This window comes from Neophocaena asiaeorientalis, unplaced genomic scaffold, assembly GCF_003031525.2.
Source record: "Neophocaena asiaeorientalis asiaeorientalis breed wild unplaced genomic scaffold, Neophocaena_asiaeorientalis_V1.1 scaffold243, whole genome shotgun sequence".
NCBI classification, from domain to species: Eukaryota; Metazoa; Chordata; class Mammalia; order Artiodactyla; family Phocoenidae; genus Neophocaena; species Neophocaena asiaeorientalis.
In genome coordinates this window covers 344,179-367,799 of record NW_020173113.1, presented here as the reverse complement: position 1 = coordinate 367,799, position 23,621 = coordinate 344,179, and the positions used below count along the sequence as shown (strand labels likewise).

Sequence of the window (23,621 nt, the reverse complement as noted above, 5' to 3'; positions counted from 1 at the left end):
CTTTTGTCTCCTTAGGTTGGTTTATTCCTAGTATTTTATTCTTTTTGTTGCAATGGTAAATGGGAGTATTTCCTTAATTTCTCTTTCAGATATTATATCATTAGTGTATGGGAATGCAAGGGATTTCTGTGCATTAATTTTGTATCCTTCAACTTTACCAAATTCATTGATTAGCTCTAATAGTTTTCTAGTAGCATCTGTAGGATTCTCTATGTACAGTATCATGTCATCTGCAAACAGTGACAGTTTTACTTCTTCTTTTCTGATTTGGATTCCTTTTATTTCTTTTCTTCTCTGATTGCTGTGGCTAAAACTTCCAAAACTATGTTGAATAACAGCAGGGAAAGTGGGCAACCTTGTCTTCTTCCTGATCTTAGAGAAAATGGTTTCAGTTTTTCACAACTGAGAACAATGTTGGCTGCGGGTTTGTCATATATGGCCTTTATTATGTTGAGGTAGGTTCCATCTATGCCTATTTTCTGGACAGTTTTTATCATAAATGGGTGCTGAATTTTGTCAAAAGCTTTCTCTGCATCTATTGAGATGATCGTATGGTTTTTCTCCTTCAATTTGTTAATATGGTGTACACGTTGATTGATTTGCGGATACTTCATTTATTTCTGATCTGATCTTTAAGATTTCTTTCCTTCTCCTAACCTCGGGGTTATTTTTGTTCTTCTTTCTCTAATTGCTTTAGGTATAAGGTTAGGTATCTGTTCCCCGCCCAGACAGCAGGGGGTAAAAACAGTGGCTGATTAGGGGGCTCTTGCTCATTCAGGCCTGGGGGAGGGAGGGGTATTGTGGTTATAATTGGAATGCGGGGTGGGCCTGCAGTGGCAGAGACCAGCATGACGTTGCACCAGCCTGAGGCGCGCTGTGCGTTCTCCCAGGGAAGTTGTCCCTGGATCATGGGACCCTGGCAGTGGCGGGTTGCACAGGCTCTCGGGAGGGGAGGTGTGGATAGTGACCTGTGCTCGCACAGGCTTCTTGGTGGCTGCAGCAGCAGCCTTAGCATCGCATGCCAGTCTCTGGGGTCCACGCTGACAGCCATGGCTCGCGCCCGTCTCTGAAGCTCCTTTAAGTGGGCGCTCTTAATCCCCTCTCCTCGCACACCAGGAAACAAAGAGGGAAGAAAAAGTCTCTTGGCTCTTCGGCAGCTCCAGACTTTTTCTGGGACTCCCAGCTAGCTGTGGCGAGCTAGCCCCCTTCAGGCTGTGTTCACGCAGCCAACCCGAGTCCTCTACCTGGGAATTGACCTCCGAAGCTCAAGCCTCAGCTCCCAGCCCCTGCTTGTCCCGGAAGGTGAGCAGACAAGCCTCTCAGGCTGGTGAGTTCCAGACTCTTTCCCAGACTCCCTCACAGCTAGCTGTGGCGCACTAGCCCCCTTCAGGCTGTGTTTGCGCAGCCAACCCCAGTCCTCTCCCTAGGATCTGACCTTCGAAGCCCGAGCCTCAGCTCCCAACCCTCGCCCATCCCAGCGGGTGAGCAGACAAGCCTCTCAGGCTGGTGAGTGCTAGTCGGCACGGATCCTTTGTGCAAGAATGTCTCTGCTTTGCCCTCTGCACTCCTGTTGCTGCGCTCTCCTTCGTGGCTCCAAAGCTTCCACTTGCCCATCCCCCATCTCCACCAGTGAAGGGGCTTCCTAACGTGTGGAAACTTTTCCTCCTTCACAGCTCCCTCCCAGAGGTGCAGTCCCCATCCCTATTCTTTTGTCTGTTTTTTCTTTTTTCTTTTGCCCTACCCAGGTACATGGGAATTTTCTTGCCTTTTGGGAAGTCTGCAGTCTTCTACCAGCATTCAGCTGGTGTTCTGTAGGAGTTATTCTACATGTAGATTAATTTTTGATGTATTTGTGGGGAGGAAGGTGATCTCCACGTCTTACTCCTCCGCCATCTTGAAGGTCCCACTGGGGCATACATTTTCAATGTGTCCCCTTTAAGTTTCTTTTCTATTTGGACCGTGTAAATGTATTACCTATTCAAAATTTTTTAAATATTTGCAAAAGAGAGTCAGGAAGGGCAAAAACTAACAATAAAATTATTAAGAGCTACATATACTTGTTATAAAACTACTTTATAAGAACAACTTTATAAGAACGTTCTTTGGTTATAAAACTACTTTTTGGTCAGAGAACGTTCTTTATGATTTCAATCTTGTAAAATTTAATAAGACTTGTTTTATGGCCAAGCATATGACCTATTCTGTAGAATGTCCCATGTCTGCTTAAAAAGGATGTGTGTTTTACTGTTGCTGGGTAGACTGTTCTATAAATGCCAGTTAGGTCAAGTAGGTTGATGGTGTTGTTTAAATCTTCTGTAACCTTGCTAACTTTTTATGCAGGTGCTCTTTCAATTATTGAAAGGTATAGAAGTCCCTACCCATTATTGTTGAATTGCATCTCTCTTTTCAAGTCTGTCAATTTTTGCTTCATGTGTTTTGGAACTGTTTTTAGGTGTGTACACATTCGTAATTTTTATATCTTCCTGAGGGCATTATGAAGTGTCCCTCTTTATCTACAATAATATTTCTTATCTTAAAGTCTATCTTGTCTGATAACATAGCTACTCCACTGCTTTTATGATTAGCGTTAGCCGGAATGTATTTTTCCATCCTTTTACTTTCAACCTCTGTGTGCATGTGCGTGTGTGTGTGTGAATCTAAAGCGTAGTTCTCAGCAGGGAGCAATTTTTGTCCCCCGAGTGACATCTGGCAATAGCTGGAGAAATTTATGTTTATCACAACTGCATGGCTACTACTGACATGTAATGGATAAAGACCAGGGATGCTACTAAATATCCTACAATGCACAGGATAGCCCCCGTAACCAAGAATTATCCAGTCCAAAATTTCAATGGTACAAGGTTGATAAACCTCATCTAAAGTATGTCTTTTAGACAGCATAGAGTTGAATCTCAGTTTTTTTTCCCTAGTGTGACAATGTCTGCCTTTTGATTGCAGTGTTTAGTCATCACATTTAATGGCTGAGTTTATGACTGCCACATTTGCTATTTATTTTCTATGTTTCATGCCATTTTGGTTCTTTCTTACTTTCTCACTGCTTTCTTGTGTGCATGCGCATGCTTTCTCTGTCTGTCTGTCTGTCTCTCTCTCTCTCTCTCTATATATATATATATATAAAATTTGTGTGTATGTGGAACTTCAATTCCTTTTTTTTACTATATTTTTGAATTATTTTTTATTTCCATAGTGGGTGTTCCAGGGATTACAATAGTCATCTTGATCACAATCTACTTCAGTGTGATGCTAAGTTAATTCCAGTAAAATATTGAAACTTTCTTTGATTGTAGCTCCATTTCCATGTGATTCTCTACTGAAATGTAATGAAAACATTCCATTTTTAAAACGAATTGTGATGGGCAATGAAAAGTGGATACTGTACAATAATGTGGAACGGAAGAGATCATGGGGCAAGTGAAATGAACCACCATCAACCACACCAAATGCCGGTCTTCATCCAAAGAAGGTAAGGTGTATATGGTGGGATTGGAAGGGAGTCCTCTAAGTTCCTTCCGGAAAACCAAATGATTAATTCTACAAGTACTGCTCCCATTTAGACCAACTGAAAGCAGCACTCGACAAAAAGCATCCGGAATTAGTCAAAAGAAAATGTATAATCTTCCATCAGGATAACGCAAGGCTGCATGTTTCTTTGATGACCAGGCAAAAACTGTTACAGCTTAGCTGGGAAGTCCTGATTCATCTGCCGTATTCACGAGACATCGTACCTTCAGATTTCCATTTATTTCAGTCTTTACAAAATTCTCTTAATGGGAAAAATTTCAATTCCCTGGAAGACTGTAAAAGGCACCTGGACCAGTTCTTTGCTCAAAAAGATGAAAAGTTTTGGGAAGATGGAATTATGAAGTTGCCTGAAAAACGGCAGAAGGTAGTGGAACAAAATGGTGAATACGCTGTTCAATAAAGTTCTTGGTGAAAATGAAAAATGTCTTTTATTTTTACTTAAAAACCGAAGGAACTTTTTGGCCACCCCAGTATTTTCTGTTTCTATACATTTGCCTTTTCTAAACATTTCATGTAAATGGAATCACACAGTAGGCAACCTTTGTGCATGACTTCTTCCATTTAGCATAATGTTGAGGTTCATTCATGTTTTAGCATGAATCACTACTTCATTCTTTTTAATCTCTAAATAGTATAAACAGTCCTGCATGGTAGTGGGAACTGCAAAAATGACTATACAAGCTAAAAGCAAGAAAAGCAATCTTAATAATCAATGGGGAAAATATAATCATTCAATGATCTTTAAAAAATGTCATCAAAACATTAAGGACTCTTACTCTTGGCTATAAATGTAAAGAGAAATGAAAAGATAGTAAAACTTATATTTATTTAGTACCCTGTAAGTTAAAACACCAAAAATATTAAGAATTAAAGGGTTTTTTCTTGGGACTTCCCTGGTGGACCAGTGGGTAAGACTCCATGCTCCCAATGCAGGGGGCCCAGGTTCGATCCCTGGTTAGGAAACTAGATCCCACATGCATGCCACAACTAAGAGTCCGCATGCCGCAACTAAGGGTCCGCATGCCGCAACTAAGACCTGGTGTAGACAAAATAAATAAATAAATAATTTTAAAGGGGTTATTTCTTTGTAGAAAACTTATCAAAAGTAGTTTGAAAAGTGCTTGCTTTCTTTCTCTCACTGTATAACTTACTGTACAACACAGAGGGATACAGAGCAAGCGTCTTCTCTATGCCTTGGTGACCTGTCACACTCCTTTCTAGGTTAGGATCAGTTTTCACATTATAGCCTTAGCACTTTCCATGTCTTGAAATCTCTCCAACAGCTCCTTCAATATGAAGATTTTTTGCTGGCATCACTTCCTCTGGATCGTCATCCTTTTCATCACAACCACTTTGCTCATTTACATCAGTAAGTTCTTCATTAAGTTCATCTGGCTGTACATTTAGAGTTTCTCGAATGGTGGCAGTGTCGACATTTCTGCTATCAGCCCTTTCTTCTATTATTCCATTTACGTTTGATACAAATTTCAGTGTTGTTACTTTTCATTTCTCTGCTGCACTTTCATCTTTCTTGGCCAATTCCCTCTTTCAGCTACCCATTTTTGTAAAATGTCACATGGATTTATCACTGGCAGACAAGGAGGCAACCCAACTGCATGCTTTGCTGTCTGTTTGTGAACTGAATAACAGGCGGGCAGTGAGCATGGACAGACTTTGAAAGACTGATCACTCATCTTGATGTCCATTTGTTATTTATGTAATACAAAGAGCTAGCAGGAAAGTCTGAACTTTATGCAGTTACTCACAGTTAATATACCATGGTACCAGAAATCTGAACTGTGTTGTTAGGGACTGATGTTATTTAACTAAACCATGGTAACTGAAATTCATACATATCAGACTGATGCAAAGTGAGGACTACCTATGTTTTGGGTGGGTAGGACTTCTACCTTGCTTCTAACCAAAAGAATATGGCAAAGGTGATGGGATATCATTCCTGCAATTACGTTACATTATATGAAAAAGGTGAAATGATTTTTCAGATAAAATTCAAGTCCCTAATCTTCCTTGTTACGAAGTCTACTTTATTTGAGATCAACCTAGCTACTTCAGCTTTCTTTTGTTTAGCATTTGCATGGTGTATCTTTATCCTTCCTTTTACTTTGAATCTATGTCTTTATATTTAAAGTGGGTTTCAGGACTTCCCTAGTGGTCCAGTGGGTAAAACTCCAAGCTCCCAATGCAGGGGGAGCCTGGGTTCGATCCCTAGTCGGGGAACTAGATCCTGCATGCATGCAGCAACTAAGGAGTCCACATGCTGCAACTAAAAAAAGATCCCGCATGCCACAACAAAGATCCTGAGTGCCACAACTAAGACCCTGTGCAGCCAAAATTAATTAATTAAAGTGGGTTTCTTGTAAACAGCATACATGTTATGTCTTTTTTTTTAAATCCGATCTGACAATCTCTTTTAGACCATTCACATTTAAAGTGATTACTGATATGGTGGGGTTAAAATCTATCTTGTTAGCTGTTTTCTATTTGTTCCGTTTGTTCTTCATTTCTTTTTTTCCTCTCTTTCTTCTTTCTATAGGCCTTATTTAGTATTTTTTATGATTCCATTTTATCAGTTCTATTGCTATGTTTACTTAATGCTTGTTAGCTTGGTAGTGGGGAGGTGGGAGATGGGGGCAGTCTCTTCTGTTCCGGTCAATCATCAATATTAGATAGGTACTGTGGCCCCGGGTCTTGGGGTTGCGGCCTCCATAAGCATGTGATCCTCTTCCAAGCAAAATTCTGTGCCCAGAATTACGGTATTCCTTTCCTTCCCTAAGAGTAGAGCTTCTTTGTTTTTCCTGTTCTTTCTCAGCTGCAGTGGGTTTCTACCAGTTTTTGTTCCCCTTCTTCCTGCAGATTAAGACTTTTGTTCCTTTAGGAGATGAGGAGACATGTCTAGGCAGATTTTGGCAGTGGCTGTTGTTCTGCTATCCTAGCCAGCACATGGGGGACACTTTATCAGGAGTCTCCCTGATCTTCCCTGTGAGCACCTGGTGGGGATTCTGAAGGAAAAGTCTGCAAGACAGAACCTTCTATACCTATGGCCCCCAACCTTTAGTAACTCATTAACAATTTAATATTATTGGCTTATATGACATTGGCAGTGTCTATCCCAGGTAAGCAAATGCTCACGTGCTATTTCTCCCTGCAGTGCCACCTGCATCTCTCCTGATTTGGGGCTAGGTGTAAGCCCGGAAACCTTAGTTTTCCATAGGGTTCAAGAAAAGTCATTAATTTGCAATTTGTCCAGCTTTTTTCTTGTTGTAAGGATGGGAACTCTACACTCCACATCTCTGAACTGAAACCAGAAGGCTGTTGATTAGTTTTTCAAGCGTAGTTATATCTTGTATGCAGCCTTTTCCCACAAAGTCTAGATATTTGAAATATTAAAAGACTGTGTCAAGCAAAGTATAATGTACTAACAATTCGCTGAACATTTTGTTAATCCAACAGACTGGATATTCTTATAGTGTTAATACCTAATCAAGGATTCTGATCAGTTTGAAATAACTAATATTCTTGCCTGGGTTGCAATAATTTCAATTAAAAAAAGAACTGGGCTTCCCTGGTGGTGCAGTGGTTGAGAGTCCACCTGCCGATGCAGGGGACACGGGTTCGTGCCCCGGTCTGGGAAGATCCCACATGCCGCAGAGCGGCTGGGCCCGTGAGCCATGGCCGCTGAGCCTGCGCGTCCGGAGCCTGTACTCCGCAACGGGAGAGGCCACAACAGTGAGAGGCCCGCGTATCGCAAAAAAAAAAAAAAAAAACTTACTGGGAATTCCCTGGTAGTTCAGTGGTTAGGACTTGGCACTTTCACTGCCGTGGCCCAGGTTCAGTCCCTGGTCAGGGAACTAAGATCCTGCAAGCCGTGTGGCACGGCCAAATAAAAAATAAAAATAAAATAAAAAGGGTCCTCCCGTCTCTCCTCATATCTACCACCACTTCCTCTCCCTAAATAATATATAACTCAATCAAACAGCATCAGTAGATAAGCTTAAAAAATAGCTGATGTGGGGTTTGTTAATGCATAAACTTAACATTTCAAATGTGAACAACTGTTTATCATAATTACCTCATCTCATCCTTTAAGCAGATATTAAATGGCTTTGAGCAAATATTAAATGGCTTTTAAGCAGATATTAAATGGCTTTAAAAGGTGTTGTGCCTCAACACCTAGCTTCCTTTCCCCCAGACTGCTGATAGGAATACTGGCTCTTTTGATCCTGACCATGCAGCTTTCCTCTTCCCTTCTGGACCATATCTAGGTATTGGACATACTGCATATCAGAATGGGCATTCGATTTGAGGAAGGACCTTCACACCGGTCCTGGGCTGATGTGCCCTCAGATCCACTTTCTGCCCTTTGCTGCTCTGCTATGTGCTGCAGGGGACGGGAAAAGAGGGGGGACTCCTGTAAACTACTTTTCCAGGCCCCCTTGCAAGTGGCTTCCAGTTAAATTAATCCAGTGGGTGGCACTGATAAGAGACTAGAGGGTGAGAGGAATGAAGTCAGGGTATCTCAGGCGACCTCACTCCCGGGCTCTGGTAACACCACCTTCTCCCTATGTCCACCCCTGGGGTGACAGTGGCTTCCTGCTGTTCCTTATCTCTAGGTAGCTTCAATGCACACTGGTTGGCTTCTCAGCTCTTCCAATGCCTTGGTTCACAGTTGTCTCCTACTGTACTACTTGCCTCTTTTTTTCTGAGTGGACTGGGATTGGGACTTCATCTGCCACATCAGAGCTTCACTCTTTACCAGATTTCCCCACAATGAATAAAAATCACTACTGCAAAGAAAAAAAAATGTTGCCTGCCATTCCAATTCTGCAAGGATCAAGCCATTAGCCACTGCTGTCGCCCACCAGTTCATGCATATTCTAGCTCCTCCATTACCTCTTAGGAGCAGTTCCTCAGAGCTATCTGAGAGGCTGTGTCTCAGGCTAAAGTCCCCGAATAAAACTTAACTCACAACTTTCACGTCATGCATTTTTCTTTCAGGCAACACTACAGTATTACCATCTTGTCTGTGTCTCTCTCCAGTGCCATCATAAACACTCTGCACAACACTGCCATTGAAAAGAGACAATTCTCTCATTCATGTCACTGAAGAGAATCACTCTGGCCCATTCATAGCCTACTCTGTTAATGAATGCAATTGTTTCCTTCCCCAGTTCTCTCAACAGCAAAAATGTACAGTAGCCAACAGATTCCTAGACTAGAATAAGATCATCCACAGTAGGCTTGTTTTAAATGTGTGTCTATGTGTATATAGAAATGCATAACTGCATAAAAACACAGACACACACATGAAGTCCACAGTTCAAGAAAAATAAAACAAAAGGAGTCTGTATGGGGGGTTACCATGACAAAAAAGAAAGACCAAAACTCCTTCATGGAATTAAGGCTTCCACTTCCAGACAAGAAAGAGAAAGAGGGACTGGAATTATCTTCATGCCTGAAACAAAAACAAATACATGAAATAATGGTTTTCAAGACACTGGACATCAGGCAATGAAGAAAAGTGATCCCTGAGAGATGCGGGGAAATGAGGTAAGCCCTTGATTGCTCCAGCTTACTGCCTTAAGAGCGTTTCCAAGCCACAAAACAGGGAGGGGAAACAGAGACAAAGTCTAGCCAACTCCTGAAACTGACAAACCTGGGATTCTGGATACAAAAGCAGCTAAAGTTCCCAGGACTGAGCACCAGAAAGGAGACCTAAACAGAGAAAGAATCCTGGAGATCCACAGGGGGTCTCTACCTCAGGTATTCAGAAGAGATCAACATATGCATATGAGGGGAAAGAATAACCTGAAAGGATTATGGATACAGGGTTTCTTTGGGGGGGGGAGTGATAAAAATGCCCTAAAATTGTGGTGAATAATTGATAGATCTACATAGGAAATCATTAAGAATATAGAGCTAAAACAATTTTGTAAAAGAATAAAATTGGAGGACTCACACTACCCAATTTTGAGATGTACTACAAAGCTGCAGCAAGCAAGACAGTATGGAACTGGCACAAAGCTAGACACAGGTATCAGTGGAACACAGGAGAAAGTCCAGAAAAACATCCATACAGATATGGGCAATTGAGGGAATTCCCTGGTAGTCCAGTGGTTAGAACTCTGCACTTTCACTACCAAGGGCCCAGGTTCAATCCCTGGTCGGGAAACTAAGATCCTGCAAGCTGCATGGCATGGCCCCCCCCCCCTCAAAAAATATATATATGTATTTCATATTACATATCCAACAAAAAACTTGATTCCAGAATATATAAAAAACTCTCAAAAATTCAAAGAAAACAATACAATTAGAAAATGGGCAAAAGACTTGAAGAGTCACTTCACCAAAAAGAATATGTGAATGGCAAATAAGCAGATGAAAAGATGTTCAGCATCAGGGAAATGCAAATTAAAACCACGATGAGATACCACTACACATTTATTAGAATGGCTAAAATTAAAAATACTAACAATACTAAGTGCTGAAGAGAATGTGGAGCAACTGGAACGCTTACACATTGCTAGTTGGAATGTACAGCTACTCCAGAAAACAGTTTGGCAGTTTCCTTATCAAGTTAAACATATGCTTACCCTATGACCCATCAATCCCACTCCTGGGTATTTACCACAGAAAAATGGAAACTTATATTCACACAAAAACCTGTATGCTAATATTTATAGTAGCTCTATTCATAATCACAAAAAAACTGGAAACAACCTAAATGTCCCTCAACTTGCAAACAAATAAACTATGGTATATCCATAAAATGGAAGCAATAAAAATAAACTAATTATAGACACATGCAACAACATGGATAAATCTCAAAGGCCTTATGCTGAGTAAAAAAGCTAATCCCAGAAGGTTACATACTGAAAGATTCCATTTATGTTGACATTTGAAAAGACAAAACAAGAGTGATGGAGAACAGATCAGTGGTTGTCAGAGTAGGGTGGTAACATGGGTTTTTTAGGTTTTTTAGTTGTGGTGATGGTTATACATATCTATTGTAAAATTCATAAAACTGTATGTCAAAAGTCAATATTACTTATGATAATTTTTAAAATAAAATTAATAAATCTAAAAAGTAATGATTTTTAAAATAAAAGTGGGACTTCCCTGGTGGTCCAGTGATTAAGACTCCGCGCTTCCAGTGCAGGGGGCACGGGTTTGATTCCTGGTCAGGAAACTAAGATCCTACATGCTGTGAGGCGCGGCCAAAAAAAAAAAAAAGTATCTTGAAACCAAAGAACCCCCAGGAACCCAAAAAGCTAACAGTCAATTGATAACACAGGAAAAAGAGAACATAATAGGCCTGATGTTGCTATTTCTAGGAGGCCCTGCTTGTATGACTGATCCGTGCAATAGCTCCTGGGAACTTGGCCTGCAAAATATCCCCTATGCTACTAATTGATAAGGTTGTTTTATGTGCCTGGAATGCTGAATATGGCCATACAAGCCTTGCTAGATAGTTTCTGCAAATGTAATTCATAGAGAACACCTGCTTTCTTCTGGGAATCAGAAATTTCAGTAACAGTACCTAATCAGTCCCCAATTACAAAAAAAAAAACTCCGAGTCTTGAGCAAGCTTCCCTAGGCAGAAACACTGTGCAGGCACTGCTGTATTTAATTGCTGGAGGAAGCAGCTTGTTCTGTGAAACCCCACCCCTTTGGAAGCCCACATCTAGACTCTTCCAGACTCCACCCATTATGCCTTTTTCCCTTGCTGATCCTGCTGTGTATCCTTTCGCTGTAACAAACCATAGTGGTGACTACAAATGTCTCTAAATCCCATGAGTCTTTCTAGCAAATCACCAAATGTGTGGGTGATCATCAAATGCCCAAAACAGTTCCAAAATATAAGTGGTACTTTAAATCTTAACCCTTTCCTCAAACCTTTTTTTTGGATCTGTACTGCCTACTCTTTAGCCTCTCCTAGAATCCCAAGCAGTGCCATATCCACTGTAGTCTTGAACATCCGCATTAGGCCCTTGAAAGTGCCTCATATGTGACACCCGAGTTCCAAGTGGAACTCAGAGCCTGGTGTAAATGTTACAATTAGGTTCAGCAGCAAATAACAAAGACCCATTTCTCTCTCACTTACAAGGAGTCCAAAAGTATGTAGTCCAAGCCTGGCATGGCAGCTCTATGCTATCAGAGACCTCAGCTCCATCTAACTGTATTGCCAGAAATGCCTTCCATTCCCAAGGTTACCTCTTGATCCAACATGGCTGCTGGAGATCTAGCCATAACATCCACATTCAAGATGACAGAAGTCATGGCAGAAGAAGGGCATGCTCCCTTCCTTTTAAGGACACTTTGCACTAACCCCAAACAACACTTCTTCTAGTCTTTAAGCCAGAACTTGGTCATATGACCATACCTAACTGCAAGAGAGGCCAGGAAATGCAGTGCTTTCATTACACAGAAATATGCTGAGCTAAAAATCAGGGTTCCATTAGAAAGATGAAAGGGAGAATGGATATTGGGAGGTAACTGGAGTCTCTGCTAAACCTAGTTAGTTCTACACTCAACACAAAGTAATCTGTGAATCAACTGTTTTAATAACCTAAGATAATTTGAGGTCAACGTGTCTTTACCTAAAATGTGTTACAGAGGTAGATATGGAGAAGAGTGATAAGAAAAGATTTGCTGAGTATAAACCTAAACTGCTACTTCTTTCTTCTGCCTGCTCAAATATACTGTTGAGCCCCTCAGGAGGAAATGAACACATTCCTAGAAAGACACAAACTATCAAGAACTGACTCAAAAAGAAACAAAATCTGAATAGATCTGTAACAAGGAGATTGAATCAATAATCAAAAACCTCCCCAAAAAGAAAAGCTCAGAACCACATGGCTTCACTGTTGAATTCTACCAAACATTTAAAGAAAAACTAACACCAATCCTTCTCAAACTTCCCAAAAGTTGAAAAAGAGTGAACATTTCCTGACTCTAGGAGGCCAGCATTACCCTGATACCAAAGCCAGACAAACACATGACAAGGACAGCTACAGACCAACAGTCCCTACGAATATAGATGCAAAAATCCTCAACAAAATACTAGCAAACAGAATTCAGCAGCATATTAAAAGAATTATACACCATGACCCAATGTAATTTATCCCAGGAATGCAAAGGTGGCTCAATATATGAAAGTCAATCAATGTAATATACCACATTAATAGAATGAAGGGAAAAACCCACATCATCACCTCAACTGATGCAGAAAAAGCATTTGACAAATCTAACACCTTTTCATTATAAAACACCCAATAAACTAGAAATAAAAAGGAATTTTCAATATGATAAAGGTCATATGTGAAAAAAACACATCTAACATCATACTCAATGATGAAAGACTGAAACCTTTTCCCCTAAAATCAAGAACAAGACAAAGATGCCTGCTTTCACCACTTCTATTCAACATAGTACTGGATGTTCTAACCAGAGCAATTAGGCGAGAAAGGGAAATAAAAGGCATCCAAATTGGAAAGGAAGAAGTAAAACTATCTCCATTGGCAGATGACATGACCTTACACACATAAAACCCTAAAGAATAGACACACACACACACACACACACACACACACACGGTTAGAGATAATAAACAAATTCAACAAAGCTGCAGGATATAAAATCAATACCAAAAAAAAAATCAGTCATACTTCTATATATTAGTAATGAACAATCCAAAAAGGAAATTAAGAAAATAACACCATATATAAAAATTAACTAAAAACAGATCAAAGATCTAAATTTAAAAGCTAAAACAGGGAATTCCCTGGCTGTCCAGTGGTTAGGGCTCTCACTGTCAGGGCCAGGTTTGATCCCTGGTCGGGGAACTAAGATCTTATAAGCCGCGTGGTATGGCCAAAATAAATAGATAAAAGCTAAAACTATAAAACTCTTGGAAGAAAATATAGGAGGAAAGCTTCATGGCACTGGATTTTGCAATGAATATGATACCAAAAGCACAAGGAACAAAAGAAAAAATAGATAAACTGAACTTCATCAAAATTAAAACTTTTGCACATCAAAGGACACTATCACAGAGTGAAAAGGTAACCCAATGGATAGGAGAAAATATTTACAAATCATATATCTGACAAGAGAATAATATACAGAATATGTAGAGAACTACAACTCAACAACAAAAAATAATCAAATTTTAAAAATAGACAGAGGCTTGAATGAACATTTCTCCAAAGAAGATACACAAATAGCCAACGAGCACACGAAAAGACGCTCAACGTTATTAGTCCTTAGGGAAGCATCAATCAAACCCATAATAAACTACCACTTCACAACTACTAGGGTGACTATTAAAAAAAACAGAAAATAAGTAGGAAAGGATGTGGCAATATTGGAACCCTTGTGCATTGTGGTGGGAATGTATAATACTGCAGCCACTTTGGAAAACAGTTCAGTGGTTCCTCAAAAATTTAAACACAGACTTACCCTACGACCCAGGAATTCCATTTCTAGGTATATACTCAAAAGAACTGAAAATAGAAACTCAAACAGACACTTGTATGCAAATGTTCATAGCAGTATTATACCACCAATAGCCAAAAGGTGGAAACAACCCAAGTGTCCCTGAACTGATGGATGGATACACAAAATGTAGCGTATATATACAATGGGATACTATTCAGCCACAGAAAGGAATGAAGTTCATGTACCTGCTACAACATGGATGAACCTTGAAAATATTATTTTAACTGAAACAGATAAAATATTGTATGAATACACTTATATGAAATCTCTAGAATAGGCAAATTCATAGAGACAGAAAGTAGATTAAAGGTTATCAGGGGCTAGGGTGAGGGAGGAATGGGGCATTATTATTTAATGAGTACAAGGTTTCTATTTGGGGTGATGAAAAAATTTTGGAAATAGTGGTGATGGTCACACAATTTTATGAATGTTATTAATGCTAGTGAATTATACAGTTAAAATAATTTAAATGACATTTTGTCATATATATTTTACCACAATAAAAAAAGAAAGAAAAACCCACCATGTGACTTATTAGCTAAATATACAATTTTCTGCAAACACATACTCACCTATCCCTTCATTCTCCTTTCTTAAACAGTTCGCTGTGATTCAAGCAGATGTTTTCACAAAGGTTTCCTTCTCAGAAACTTCACTCTCAGTGTAAATCCGGGGCAAAACAACTTGAAAGAAGGACCTTTAATGCTAAGCAGTATTACAGCATCTCATTTTTTGTTAGACAAAGTAGAATCCATTAAACAAATATTCCCATAGCACCTACTATGGGTTAGGCACTGTTCTAGGGGCAGAGACAGAGCAAACAAAAGAGACATTCCTGCCTGCACCAGGCTTCTTTCTCAGGTATTGTGTTTTGAAAAATCTCTCCAGGAGACTATGATATATGCCTGTGACAACTAGCACAGTAAGAGCAGAGAGACCCGAGCGCTTGACAGACCCAATTCTACCCGCTTCCCCACCTCTGTGATAGTGATGTCTAGAGATAAGAAAACTTTTAAGCAACTGCTCCCACCTGAGAAGGCCTAGTGCAGCCACTCTGATCATCACTTAACTACATTCCTCCATAACACTGGGAGACTTCTGTCATACTGTCTTAGTTCGGGCTGCTATAACAAAGTACCATAGACTGTGCAGCCTATAAACCAGAGAAATTTATTTCTCCCAGTTCTGGAGGCTGAAGTCCAAGATCAGGGTACCAGTATGTTCGGGTTCTGGTGAGAGTCCTCTTCTGGGTTGTACACTGGCGACTTCTCGTTGTATCCTCACATGGTGGAGAGTTCTCTGGGGCCTCTTTTTAAGGGCACTAATCCCATTCATGAGGGCTCCACCTTCATGACCTAATTACTTCCCAAAGGCCAAATGTCCCAATACCATCATCACCCTGGGAGTTAGGACTTCAACGTATGATTTTTGAGAGGCCACAAATGTTCAGTCCATAACACATATCAATGGAGTAACACCTGGAATGTGGCCTTTGGGGTACAAATGAGCAGGTATCTTGGCTTTACTTGGATTCAAGGGCCCCAGACAGATCTAGCATAGGAAAATTGATTCTTCCAAACTGGCCAGCCTCACCCCTTGCAGCTGTACACTGGAGTTTGGAGACAAAGTCCCAGCTAATAATAAAGGGTCACTTTGTTTTATACTCTGGGCATGGATTTCCCTCAAAGACCTCCTGGAACCAGGTAATCAGGGCACGATTCAGGTTCTGCTCTATCCTGGCTAAACACATCCTCAACCTATTGATCTCATCCTTTAATAGATCCCCATTTACCAATCTCAAACATGTGACTCTAAACAAATGAGGTACTAAGCCTAACTTCCAATTTCTTCATCTCGCAGAATGGGGCCAATAATACGGTCTTCATACATTTGATGTGAAGGTTAAATGGCTTAAAGTATGCAAAATACATAATATGGTGCTTGACTATTATAGCAGGTGCTCAATAAACAGCTGCTATTCTTTTCCTTCATTTATTTAATTACAAGCAACATAGTGAATGTATTTAAGGGGTAAAAACTTAAATATTCTATAGCAGTGAGTTTCAAACTTCAGTATTTAAAAGAAAAAAACCTTGGTAGTGTATTGAATCACTGATTTCTGGGCCCCACTGAGACATTCTCAGTCAGTCTGGGGCCAGACATGCTATTTTTAACAAGCTCCCAGGTAATGCTGATAGGTCTATTGAAACAACTTCATAAACTGAAGATGAATGCCCTCTTCAAACTGGATCACTTAAAATACAAAATTTAGTTTATCAACAGCTGACAACAACAAGAAATATGCATGCAAATCCTACTACTTCTCTTTTCTGGATTATGTATTACAAAGTACTCATCAAATACTTCAGAGATTGGCTAGCTGCTTTCCAAACCTGTTCCTCTTACTCCAACTAGACGATATTTCCCTGCCTCCCTTCCAGTTAGATGTGGCCTCGTGACCAAATTCTGTCCAACAGAAGCTGCAAAGCAATGTGCAACACTTCCAGGCTTAGTGTCTAAGCCTTCCCCATATGATCTTCTTTTTCTTGCCTCATTCGTTGGCTGGAGGGAGAGGATTCCAAAGCCCCAAGGGATGGGGAAGCCACAAGATGGAAGACACCTGGTCCCTGAATCACCACATGGAGAGCCACCTGCCAGACCCTTGCACTGGCCCATTACATGAGTAAAAAATGAACTTTTCTCTGGTTAGGCCGGAAATTTGGGGTTGGTCTATTATAACAGCTAGCATTACCCTAATACAAATAACCACATTGATTAAAAGAGAGGGATCATGGGCTTCCCTGGTGGCGCAGTGGTTCAGAGTCCGCCTGCCGATGCAGGGGACACGGGTTCGTGCCCCAGTCTGGGAAGATCCCACATGCCGCGGAGCGGCTGGGCCCCGTGAGCCATGGCCGCTGAGCCTGCGCGTCCGGAGCCTGTGCTCCGCAACGGGAGAGGCCACAACAGTGAGAGGCCCGTGTACCGCAAAAAAAAAAAAAAAAAAAGAGAGGGAACATGATTTAACCAAAAGAGAAAAGTCTCCTAATATATACTCTCTTCTAAGTGGAACAGAGGCAGTTTTTCAAAAAACATGTGAACCTAAAAATCAAACCAAAAAACTGAAATGAAAAAGAAGTTACTGATTCTTAAGTCATGTAAGCCTAACATCACCTCATGCAACCTAAAGTCAGTGTTACACGGTGTCAGAAAGAGTTTAATGAGAGTAACAGATGGGTTGTAGACAGCCTCACCTGTACAACATTTTAGACAGAACAGTTAACAAAGTTACCAGCTAAGAAGTTACAGGGAGGTTAACATCTCCCCCAATCTTCTATTTTAATGAAAATTTCAAAACAGACAAAAAGTTGACAGAATATAAAGCACACCTTTTCATCCACCACCTAGATTTAACAATTGCTAGTATTTTGCCATATTTTTCCTCTATGTATGTGGTGAATTTTTTTCAACTGAACTTTTTGAAAGTTGCATACATTAGGACTCATACACTTCACCCCTAAATACTTCAGCCTACATCTCCAAATAAGTACATTCTCCTATATAAATAACCTTAATTATCACACCTAAGAAAATAACAGTAATTTCCTAATCATCTAATACCAAGTCCACATTCAAATATCCCCAACTGTTCCCAAAACACTTTTATAGCTCATTTTCATAAACCAGGAGCCAATCAACTGTCCTGTGCTACATTTGGTTATGTCTCTTTGGTCTCCATTAACTCAGAACACTGTCTTAGTCTGCTCAGGCTGCTAGAACAAAATACCACAGACTGGATGGCTTAAACAGTATTTCTCACAGCTCTGGAGGCTGAGAAGTCCAAGATCAAGGTGCTGGCAGATTCGGTGTCTGGTTAGGATGCTCTTCCTGGCTTGTGGGTTGCTGCCTTCTTGCTGTATCCTCACATGGCAGAAGAGAGAGGGCCCTGATCCCATCATGGAGAGTCCACCCTCATGACCCCATCTAAACCTAATCTCCTCCCAAAGGCCCCACTTTCAAAGACCATCACATTGGCGATTGGGACTTCAACATATGAATTTTGAGAGGACACAATTCAGTCACTTATCTTGCCTTTCTGTTTCCCTTGACATAGACTTTTTGAAGAAACCAGGACCAACTGTCTTGTAGACTGTCCCATATTTTGGATATGCCCATTTTCACATGGTATTTTATAACTTATTTCTCTATCCCCTATATTTCCTATAAACTGGAATATGTGCCTAAACCTCGATTAGATTCAGATGAAACATTCTGAGGACGAATACTACATAGGTAAAGCTGCATGCTTCCTCTTGCAACACATCAGGAGGCATATAATACCAGATAGTTCCACAAGGACCAAGGATAAATTTGATGACTTGAGTATAAGATGGTGACTGCCAGACCTCTCCACTGTAAAGGTACCTTCTTTCCTTTGTGACAGGTAAGTAATCTGTGGGGTGATACTCAGCACCATGCAAGTACCATGTTCCCCAACAACCTCTCACCTATGGCTCTGGAATTCACTGAAAATCCTTGTCTAAATCAACTGTCCTTGGGAGCTGTGAAATGGTGATTTCTAATTACATCATTCCAAAAAGGTTCTAAGAAATGCTTTCAGGAAATGTCATTTTTCTAATTTTAAGACACATTTTACTTCCATTTCTAACTTTTAAATAACTAATGTTATCGAACCACACAACTTATAATCTATTTCTAATGCATTTTTGCTACAAAAAAAGGTGTTTGCTTTATTTTTTTAATTTTTATTTTATATTGGAGTGTAGTTGATTAACAATGTTGTGTTAGTTTTGGGTGTACAGCAAAGTGATTCAGTTATACATATACATGTATCTATTCTTTGTTTGCTTTATTTTTGAATGTTTCAATTGCAAAAGTAATGTGTCAGTGTTATAGAAATTTCAGGCCATTCAGAAGAGTAAAAAGAAAAAGTAACATCTCCCCTCTCTCCCTCCCAACAACAGGTCCCACTGTCAAAGGATAACCACTAAGTTTGTGCATCCTTCCAGAGCACACATATCATATATAAATGTATATGCATCATGTTTATGTATATACATCATATGACTTTCAAAAAAATAAATGAGATACTATACATACTGCTCTGTGCCTTGTTTTTTCCCACAAAACTATGTGTGGGCAGCTGCCCTAAAAGGACATCTCAAAACACCTCTTTTTCCCAGCTGCATAGTATTCCTTAGTGGGAATGTGCTGTAGTTTAACCAGTTCCTTCTTAATGAGTATTGCAACTTGTTTCGCTGCAACAAATATTGCCATCTATATAACGTAACATGCTAGTGCATGTATTTCTGAAAAATAAAGTCCAAGAATGGAGACTGCTAGATAAAAGAGTAGAATAGCTACCCTGTAAATTTTTTTCTAAGTATTAACAAATAGCCCACCAAAAATTACGATTCTCATCACTCCCACTAACTGTATCCTAATGCATTTTAAAATTACAGCAGGTCTCTGCTCAAGTAGCAATGCTGGCCAAAGAATCACAAATCTAAGTTGAAAATGAGAACTAATATTTACCAAGTAAGTACCAGACACTGCACTTGACCTTTACAATATCACAATAATACAAAAATTCTGTGAGGTGAGTGGCATTGTCTCCATTTTTGAAAAGAGGAATCTAAGGCTCAGAGAGCTTGCCCAATGTTACACAGCTTTATAAGTAACAGGGCCAACATTTGAACCCAGGGGATCTGGTACCCAACGGAGACTATACAGAGCTTCCCCAAACTAGGGCCAAAGTGAAGGGCTCTTTAAAATAAATAAATAAATAAGGGCTCCGGATTAACCAGGAAGAGGGTGGTTCTGAAATGTTTGCTCACAGGCTCAAATGTTAATTTCATGCTACTGCAAAAAGCCATATTTCCTCTTTCAGACTTTGGCTTTGAACCCACCCTCAGCCTGTGCTTAGGAATTCAGCCTCAACAAAACAACGAGCCCACCGTGCACAGAACCTGGAGGGGCTGACCAACATGTACTTGGAAAGTTGACAGGCATGGAGGATGGGGAAGCCAGAAGCAGGCGGTGGGCTAGCATGGCAAAGTTAGATATTCTGGACCCATATCAGTTGTCACAAAAACATTATGGGGGAAGTGGAACCACTGTACACACGAGAGAGAACCACAATTAACTGACACAGTCTGTTTATGACACCTTTCCCTGCCTCAAACACTCACTGTTTCTGCTGCACAGACATGCGGGGCTTGGTAACTTCAGGATGGCACTTAATCACGTACCGAGCCAGACAGCTGGGAGCTCCCTGCCCTGACAAAACAGGTTAGACTGGTGCCAGGCAAGCACCTTACCCACTGCCCTGCAGCTCCCATCGCAGGGTCTGGGGGCTGCCTTCAACGTCCCTGGAGAGTCTAGTCTTTGGTCACCTTCCCTTGTAGCTGCCTGGACCGGTGGCCAGGGAGGAGGAGTGCTTCTAACTGTCCCTTGGTAAGTAGGGGAATTCCTTTCAATTTAAATGCTAAGCATTCACAGCGTGTCTCTTCTTGTCCTTGGGCCCTTTGGGATCTACCTGTACACACCACTCCTAAAGTAACATCAACTCTTTTAGTGGGATAAAAGGAGCGAGGAAGAGGAGGGAAAATCTCTCCCCCTTTCCCTGTCTTGTCTCCCTTCCAAACACAGGGTTCCAAAAGTTTCATGGGTAGTCAACAATTGAAAGATCATAGAAAATTGATAACAATGTGATGTGAATAGGGAGAAGCGGGCATCAAACTGGGTGATTTGAGGAGCATCTTAAAATGCCACAACAATGCCACAGAATGGAGGCATGGACATGCTATTAGGTGATTCCACTTCCAAAGTTAAAAAGAAAGCACAAAAGGGTATAAAGTGATGTCTCCCTCTCACCCCTATGTCCCACCCACCTAGTTCCTCCCCCACAAGGAAACCAATGGTACTAGTCTATTGCATGTCCTTCCAGAGATATTTTACAACTACACCAGCAAATACATATATTATCACATTTTAATATACTACTATATATTAATACATTGTATCATATATGTATATACCACAACTTATTTTAAATATTAAAGCCTTCCCTCTCAAAGTACCACTTAAATATTTTTAAAGTGGCAGGAATTAGATTTTTTAAATTTCAAAGTAAAGAATTGAAATTCGCAGCTGAACTCTTTTCATTCATGAAAAGTTACCAACATTTAAAAGTTAAATTGGTCACCTCCATAAATTAAGTTGGGCACCCAGCACACAGCAGATACTTAACAAATGTTTCCTTGGATCTTTTTGTCCTTTATTACTCAGAGGCAACAGGACAGTTACTCATTTCCTCTATTGATATCAAGAAATGAAATCTGATTTCTTACTATTAAGAAAGAGAAGTCCTGAAATTTGTACTGCATTCACATAAGTATTCAAAGATTTTCATACCGTATTTTAATCAGAATCCCTATCCCAATAGTCTAAGTATACATTGGCTAGTTAGCTTATCAAATGACATTAGAATTCAGAATTGGGGGCGGGGGAGACTTGAAACAGTAGACTAAATATCCCTGAGAAAAAGAGAAATATTTTCTCTCAATTATAGGCAACCCACACCAAAATATTAATATTTGGCAGAACCTAGGACATCTCACATTGACAAACAAATTTCTTAATGCATTTCAAAGTAAGATTAAAAAACCCAAAGACACAGAACAAAATTACAGAGAATGCTATGAGAGGATGTTGCCTTTTCTGAACATCATCAATTAAACTAGATTTCCGCAAGACAAAATGAAACAGTACACTGGTAGCACAATCCCAATGACTAAAAGATTGAGATGAGTTTAAAAAGTACATATCCACAAAGGAAAATTCCACTGTTGTTTTCAAGCCTTAAGATAAAGGTGACTGAGCTGCTAAGAACATGGAGTACTCCTCAGAAAATCCATTTTTAAATCCCATTTCCATGCACTTGAGCATGTATTTATGAGCCTGTCAAATCTACCTTCTAAAAGTATTTCACACTGTACTTTAATGAATTGGATCTAAGGGCTATAAAATAAAAATATTTTCATGGCTATCTATATACATATAAAGGCAACGTTCATTTGCACTATGGCAGAGTAAATCGCCTGAAATGACAACATGCTTCAACTCCCCACTCTGCTACCTGCTCAGGAAACCTTCGAGCTTACCTGCAGCCTGGGCATCAGTCGTCACCGACTGACACAAACCACAAAGCTAAAGAATGGCCAGGTTTGTGTTCACACCTATAATTTGCAATAACCAAACTCAGTTTTAGATCTGGTCCTGTTTCAACTCAAGCCCTGTTTAGGCCACTACCTCTTTAAAACTAGAGGGCTCCCTGACAGCACTTCATAACCTTGGTGGCCATGAGCCTGGGCTGTCAACAGTCAAGAACCATGAGAAGCAAGGCCCAGGGCCAAGGGTAATTGTCACATTAAAGATTAAGGTGTCTGCTTTCCATTCTCTATCAGGGAACCCTGAATGGAAATTGAGTGGAGAGATCCCTCCAGTATAAGTGATGAAGTCAAATGTTCCCTACTGAGAATTTGTCGTGAAGTGGGCTCATCTATTTCACATGAGGGTGCCAACCCGGGCCTTAATTCCACTGAATTAAATTCAAAAAGAAAATACTTGGTTCCAGTTTGGAGTCATGTCATGGTGGGCGGGGGTGGGGGCGGAGTGGGGGCATGGCGGGGGGAAGAGGGATGATTCAGATTGCGGCTGACATCCATGTAGTAATGGAAGATTTGTGCTGACCACTGTGCATGTAAAACACCGTGTGCCATTAAATCCAGAAAAGGATGGTGGCATTAGCCCACCTTTCACAACAAAAGAAGGCTGACTCCAGAATTAAAACCACTACTTTTCCTCTTCATACACCCTTAAATGTATCTTCGAAGTCGTGTCCTTCTTACAATCTGAGGAATAGGAAAGCTCCTCTTAGCTTAGAGAAGGCAAGTAACTGGGTAAAACTTCCCACCTGGACATAAGAGTGGGAGGCGTGCCCATCTCCCCGACTAGGCCCGCCATGGCGGTGCACCACTCTTAAGTCCTGGACCACGCTCACCTTTCACAGTGCTTCAAGCTTCGACTTTATTCACAAGAGATCCGGGAACACAGATGTCAGAAGTGGGCGCCCACCCAGGTTGACCATGGACGCGGCGGCATCCACCAAGCCCCGTCAGCCGCTACCCAAGCCGAGGAACGCTCAGCCCTCGCCCCACCCTCACGGTGGCCTGCTTCCTGGGGCGGTGCGGTTCCTGGGAGGTCACCCACCTCCCGCCACCGCACACACCCCGTGGAGCTGAACTGGGGCGGGGGCGCGAGAGGGGGCGAAGCTGAGACAGAACCGATCGGACAGAACCAGGCCACCCCGGTGCCTTTCATTTTCCCGGTTCCCCTTGAAGAAACGTCGAAATGGAGTGGAATTCTTTTTCATGGTAATAGGGAGCCCGAAAATGCAGACAGTTGACCTTGGGAACCAAGACCGTCGCAGCGGGAAACGGAAAAGAAACGAAACACGTCGGCAAGTGAAGGGGGAGCAC

The 23,621-nt window shown here is 40.8% G+C and overlaps 1 protein-coding gene across 1 annotated transcript in view; it reads right to left on the bottom strand.

Annotated features, from left to right (window-relative positions):
• The window catches only part of SLC9A7 (solute carrier family 9 member A7), a 141,277-nt gene extending 126,554 nt beyond the window's left edge, over positions 1-14,723 (bottom strand). The window contains exon 1 of the mRNA XM_024743532.1: positions 14,634-14,723. The gene's annotated coding sequence lies outside the window, so the exon portion shown is untranslated. The remainder of the gene's footprint in view (positions 1-14,633) is intronic.
• Positions 14,724-23,621: the final 8,898 nt, after the last annotated feature.